Source organism: Chinchilla lanigera, unplaced genomic scaffold (genome assembly GCF_000276665.1).
Source record: "Chinchilla lanigera isolate Chin_1 unplaced genomic scaffold, ChiLan1.0 scaffold00011, whole genome shotgun sequence".
In the NCBI taxonomy this organism is placed as follows: domain Eukaryota; kingdom Metazoa; phylum Chordata; class Mammalia; order Rodentia; family Chinchillidae; genus Chinchilla; species Chinchilla lanigera.
In genome coordinates, this window is record NW_004955412.1 from 17,134,223 (window position 1) to 17,140,846 (window position 6,624).

Here is a 6,624-nt window from a genome sequence, read left to right on the forward strand (position 1 = left end):
TTCCCTTCCCTTTCCTTCTCTTCTCTCTCTCTTTTTTTTTTTTTGTACTAGAGATTGAGCCCAGGGCCAATGTTTTATTTTGAGACAAGTTCTTGCTAAGTCACTAAGTTGCCTGGGCTGGGCTCAGATTTATAATCTTCTTGCCTCAGCCTCCCAGAGCGGACTTGGGTGAAGCTTTAAGCTCTGTGTTGGTGCAATTTACTTCTCTTTCTGCTTGCACACAGCCGATCTCTCATGTTCACATGTTCGTGGATTCAGTGAGTGCGTGTGGAATGTGTACAGCGTATGAGGCTCTGTGACAAGAGAGGGACAACAGTGTCTCTGCTCCCAAAATGCTCTCAGACCAGGTTCTGGAGATCCCCGTGCAGTAGGGGTATCAGGTTTCTGCAGCAAGAGAGATGGGTGCATATCAGGAAAGGCTTTCCAGAGAGAGGCAAGGAGAGCTGAGTGGTGCCCTCCCCTTAGGTGAGGGTGAGTTGAACACAGGAGTAGGTATTTGGTAGATCAGCAGGCCTGGGAAGGCTTTCCAGGTAGGGAGGAGCCCAGGTATGCAGGAATATCGTGGGTGGCAGGTAAGATTCAGGGGCCATAGGGAGGATGCAGGCAGTGCTGGTGACAGGCATGAAGCAGGAAGCAAAGCACAGTGGGAGATGATTCTCCAGGAACCGGAGGGACTAGATTAGCACAGGACAAGGATCACCATACAAAAGGACCTCTTCCAAGAAGGAGCAGCCTGGGAAAGCTTCATGGGAAGCACGCAGAGAAAGAGCATGTTGCATGCACTCCTAGATAGAAAAGTATGTTAGTTCAGTGGGCAAGGTCCTGAACAGACTGATTCCCAAGCTTACCATGTCTCCTGAAACCAGTGGTACAGAGATGGAAGGTCCCCAGACTAAGGGGAATGAACTGGTCCTGGTCTGGGCCGAGTGAGCTCTAAGCCATGTGTTGGCTGTGGGATGGCATCAGTGTGTGGGGAGGCCTGGGATGAATAAGGAGTACCACCCAGCCACACAGTTCCAACCCACAAGCTCCGCCCACTTTGGGCCAAAGTCGCTGAGGAAACGCGATTGGCTTCCAAGTAGGATGGACACAGGAAACTCATCGGAACCCTGCCAAAGTGAGGCGTAAAGAGCAGCTGAGGACTCTCTGAAACGTACCTAAGGGAAAAGAAGGAGACCCAGAGTTGAGTCAGGACTCCTGGCTCAGATCCTGGTTCTCTGAGTCACTACTGTGTGGTATATGCAAAATTGCTCAATTGCTCTGAGCTTGTTTCTTCATTTTAAAATAGGGGTGACAAGGGCCACTTTGTTTATATGAGATTAGGAATTCAAAATGATTCCAATAAATAAGGTGGGGTTGTGATTACAGCTGGGAACTCTGGGCCTGTTTTCTGGTGCTGATACGGGCTATGCGCTGGTCCTGACTGAGGGGGAAGCTTGCAGAGCGGAGCAGGAAGGACTACGCAAGTGGGGAGGAAGCTAAGCTGGGATTCCAGGGCACAGACGACGCAAGAGATCCCCAGGCTTCCCTGTGACGTGTGGGTGACAGACGGAGACTGGGTGAGGGGTGACAGTCACGCCGTCAGGTGACTCTGCACCGTCCTGAGGAGGGCTTTGTCTGGGAGCTGTCTGTCGTGGATTTTGCTGAGGTCACTGAGAGTAAGTGCCACGCCAGCCAATCCCAGGAGCAGAGCTCCAGGTCTGAATTCAGGAGCACAAGCTTGCACCCAAGTCTCAGGTGGGCCCTCAGGGTCGCAGTGTGGTGCGCCCACGGCACGCGTGCTGCAGCAGGCTGTTTGCATCACCATTACTGGTCTGGGAAATCTCTTTGTGCTGAGTTCCTCCTGCGTGGTCCCGAAAGTCTACCTAACTCACCCGATGGGCAGCCGGCAAGAAGGGGCTTTTTAAACTGGCAGGAGCGGAAGACAGGCTCGTTCCCCTTGCCCTTCCCCATGCAGGCAGCTAAGCAGTGGTGCTGTCTTCCGGCAGCTGTTCCCACCAATTCTAGGTCCACAGGGCTGCCCATCTGCCCAAGGCGCTTTGCTGCTTGTGGGCCTCAGCTGCCCAGGACGCCTGTAAAAGCTAAGAATACGTTATAAAACCACCGTCAGGTTTTATGAGCCCTCTTTCCCAGGGACTAATCCTGGTGCTGGGAATCACATCAGCATCTGTATGTCGGCTCAGAGTGTGGAGCTAGGAGGAGGTGAGCAGATGGGCGAAGAGAGGTCGCTTGGAGGGAGCAGCGGGATTATGCAGCTTCCAAAGGCCTCCAGCTCTGGGTGACCTTGGCTGACTCTCCTGCCTCCTTGGTGGGGCCATTATTTTGGTCCCAGAGACAGGAACAAAAAAGAAAAACGGGTGGGGGTGGGGGTGGTGATGGTGATTATTTGGGGAAAGGAGATGTAGAGGTGCAGGACAAGGGTTTGGAGCCTAACAGACCTTAGCCTAGGTCTTACCTCCTCCATTTTCCACTGTGTCCCTAGCACAGGTCATTTACCCTCTTTGGGCCTTAACCTTCTCATCTGTACAATGGGGCTAATGGAAGTATTGTACTTAGTTGTTCAAATGAGATAATAGACATCAAGTGCTTAGCAAGATGGCTGGGACAAACTGGTCAGTAACATTATATTAAATACAGTATCAAGGGTTATTTTAATAATTATTTAAAATGCAGATATTATTTTTACACATTGATTAAGTAATAAATGGCCAACAAGTATTTTATGAATGAATATGTGAACAGACGGATGAATGAACAAATATATAGACTGAAAGTGTTGCAGAAGAGGAAAATGAGAGAAAAGGAAAAGAAAATCTAGCTTATCTCTTTCACCGTGAAACCCTCTCTCACCTCCCTGGCCTCCATCTCTTCAGCACAAATTGAGAGTTTCGCTTTGTCTCATGGGATCTCCCAGCCATTCTATTTGTAGATCGTTGATTCAGTTTTTAATTCCTGTCTCCACGCAACATTTACTGAGCACCTACTAGTCCTTCAGCAGTGGTCTGCATGCTGTGAACCAAACCCACAAAACCCTGCTCTCGACACTGGCTTCTTAGTAGTGACAGACAGGAAAATCATGGCGAATAACCACACCGTACACCTGACCAGGTGTCGTTAGCGCTGTGGAGACCAGACAGCGGGGTGAGGAGCTGCCTGGCAGGAGACGGCATCACGGCCTTCAGCAGGGACCTCAGGGTGGGTCTCCTCTGACATGGTGCTACTGGAGCAAAACCCAGCAGGGGCCAGGGAGCGAGTTATGCTGGTAGCTGAGGAACCCTAATAGAAGGATGTGGCAATCAACTTTTTGTCACCATAACAATCCCTGAGGTAATCAACTTATAAAGAGATTTATTTTGGCTCAAGTTATGGAGATCTCAGTCCGTGGTTGATTGGCTCCCTAGGTTTGGGCCTGTGGTGAGGCAGCACATCATGGTGGGAATGTGTGGTGGAGAAAAAATGTTCACTTCATGACCAGGGAGCAAAAGAGAGGAAGAGTCTCTTCCTCACACTCCCATGTGGCTCATACTCTGATCCAGGAGTCTGCCTGCAGTGGCCTGAAGATCTCCCACTAGGCCCCAACTCCTAAAGTTCCACAACCTCCAAACAGTACTATAGGTTAGGGATCACTTATCCAAACCACAGGAAGTGAAGGACTAGTGCAAAGGCCCTGGGGTAGGAATTTGTGTAATACACTAAAAGAACACAGGAGGTACCTGTTCCATTCTTCCTTGAAAAAGAAGGCAGGCTGAGAGTGTACTTCCCACACCTGACCCAGGGAGGACTCCAGCTGGCTCATTATCTTCCTATCTGATCTGTGCCACCCTCTCCTCCTGTACCCAGTTTTGCTATGTCCGTCCTGGCCAAAGCACTCTTCCCTGGAAATAGATAGTGTTGAGAAGTACATTTCCCTTTCAATGCGATAATTTAAATGTTATCAATCCCTCTGCCAGATGAACCTGCAAACTTTGGAAAGATGGAGTAGCTGCTAATCATGCATCAACATCTGTAGGAGAGAAGGAGGGGAGGAAAGTGCCTGGGGAGACGAGCCACTCTGGCTAGGCCCAGTGACAGAGGGCTGGCGCCTGCTTAATTTCTGCCACCTAATTAAATCACGGTTGGAAGAGCACTAGAGCAGGAGTCCAGACACATAGTTCCAGACTTGACAGAGTCATTTCACCCTCTGGCCCTGAGTTCTCTCCCATCTGTAATTTGAGGGTGTTAGACTTGGAGATGTCTAATATTGTCCAAATCTAAAAGGCGTGTGTCTATTTTTCCCATAAGACTATTAACCCCTAAAGCATAAGTCTGACTTGTCTTTGTGTCGTCAGCATTTGTATCACAGTCGCAGTGTTGATGAATATGAATGTGCAGGGGGCTGGAGTCTCTGGGAAGTTTCCCTACAGCCCAGAGCCTGGAGCTTTGTCTCTGCGCCTGCTCTGGCCTCAACATCCTGCTTGACTGAGCATTGACCTCTTTGGCCCAAGGGAGCTCCTATCAAGGGGCAGTTGATGGGAAACATCAGTTTGTTTACTTTTCATTAACTTGTAAGGGAAAGGATGCCGGGAGCTGGCTAGATGAGGGATGAGGCCTGGGTCAGCCCCGCTTCCTCCGGAAGATGCTCTGAAGCAATTCACCCAGTCCTTCCTCTTGTACCCTCCATCCAGAGCCCTGGCTCCACAGAGCCTGCCTGCCAGTCCTGGGAGTCTCTGGCCGTGCGCTGCTCTCACTTGGAGCCCAGCTGCCCTAATGAAGGGAACCTGTGTTCCTGCATGCATCGCCACATGCCTCCAGAGTGAGCCCCGCTGGTTGTGTGCAAGGCCCAATAATCGGCTGGCTATTGATCTGTGGATGGTAATTCTGAAGCAACCATTGCCGCCCTGCAGGAGAGCACCTGACGGGGACATGGTGATTATGGAGCAATGGCTGGGACTGCCAAGAAATCTCTGGAAAGCTACAGTGGTCCTCAACTCAGCCCCACACTCCTGAGCTTCATGGAGGTGGAGCCTCTGGACCCCTTCCTTCCTCAGCTATGGCATCCAGGAAGAAGAGGCAGAACAAGGTTGGGATCTCACTCCTAACCCTGACTGGTTGATGAGGTTACGGCAGGGAAATCAGGAAGCAGTGCGGACACTGCATCCAGCCTGCCAGCACCTCTTCCGTCAAGGAGCCGAGGTGTCCTTGGTGACCCGAAGGTGACGTTTCAGGCTGGTGCACCAAGTGAAATGCCTTCCCGTGGGAAAACAGCTCCAGATGACTGGGCCACATCCAAGCGGAAAGAAAGCCTGAGCCATTGACCTACAAAAATTACGAGTGTAAAGAAAATCATGAAACCCAGTTTCAGCACCTTATTTCCATGTTGTCAGGCCTGTGCAGAGAAACCCCGCAAGCCCTGGCTTCCGTCCCCAAGAAAGGCTCCAAGATACAATGCTTTGAACCTTAGGTGTTCCTGTGACAAGTCCTAAGGCCTTGGGAACTCTTTCTATTTTCTAAGTTTTAGTTAAACCCACTTAAAAAGGGGGAGAGTGAGAGAACAGGGTAAGTCCGCAAAGGATGAGAAAAAGCAGAGGGGAATGCTTTATAGATCATAAAGTGCTAACGAAAGTTAGCCGTTGGAGTTGGGTCCACTTTTAGTGAGGAGTACATTGAACCCTGGGCCTTCACACTGAGCTACATCCCCAGCCTCTTTCATTGCATTTTACTTTACTTTGAGACAGAGTCTTGCTAAGTCACTAAGTTGCCTGGAGCTGGGTTTGAATTTGTGATCCTCCTGGCTCAGCCTCCCAAAGTGCTGGGATTACAGGCTTGTGCCATCACACATGGCTGGATCTACTTTTAGCAGCTACCAATAAATGGCATTTTATTTATTTATTTTTTTTTATTTTTTAGTTTTTTTCCGGTACTGGGAATCGAACTCATGACCTCGCGCTTGCCAGGCAGGCGCATAAGTGGCATTTTAAATCAGGATGTCAAATACAGGGTTTTTTTTTATGTTGTTTTTCAACTTGGTCACAAAAATGGACTATAGTCCATGTCCCAGAAAGGCAGTGAGGGGTTAGGACAGAGCCCATATGTGAGCAGTCCGCATCTTTCCTCCCTCCTTCCGGCTCCCAAGTCTTTGAACAAATAAGTGGCCTGACCTCTACGGGTCACACCTATGAAATAATATCTGAAGCCCATTTAGGTCTCACGCATGTAGTTCACAGGAATGCGCACCTGCTGCCCCCTCTCTCGCCTCTTTCCGGCCCTTATTCCGCCCAAACCTTTTCCTTGTCCCTGGCTGGGTGCATCAGACTCCCTGTACCTTCTCGGTGCTACCCTTGTTTCATGTCTCCTTTTCTCCTATTCCTTGGTCCCTGCGGGTTTGGCAAGATAAGCGCCTTTCACCATGGGGTGTCCCTGAGAAATTCTTTAAGTGGCTGGGAGGGGGAAAGGATCTCACGTATTTTTGGTGCCAGAGATAATCAGATAATTGCGCAATTAGCAGTCATTTTATCGCTCCTGTAATTTCCTTCTAACAAGAGCCCCCTTTAAAAAAAAAAAAAAAGTCCGAGGGATTTCTTTTTTCCCCTGTTGTTATTTTGTCTGGAGTGTCTGTCATCAGAAATTTGGTCGGACACCTACGCG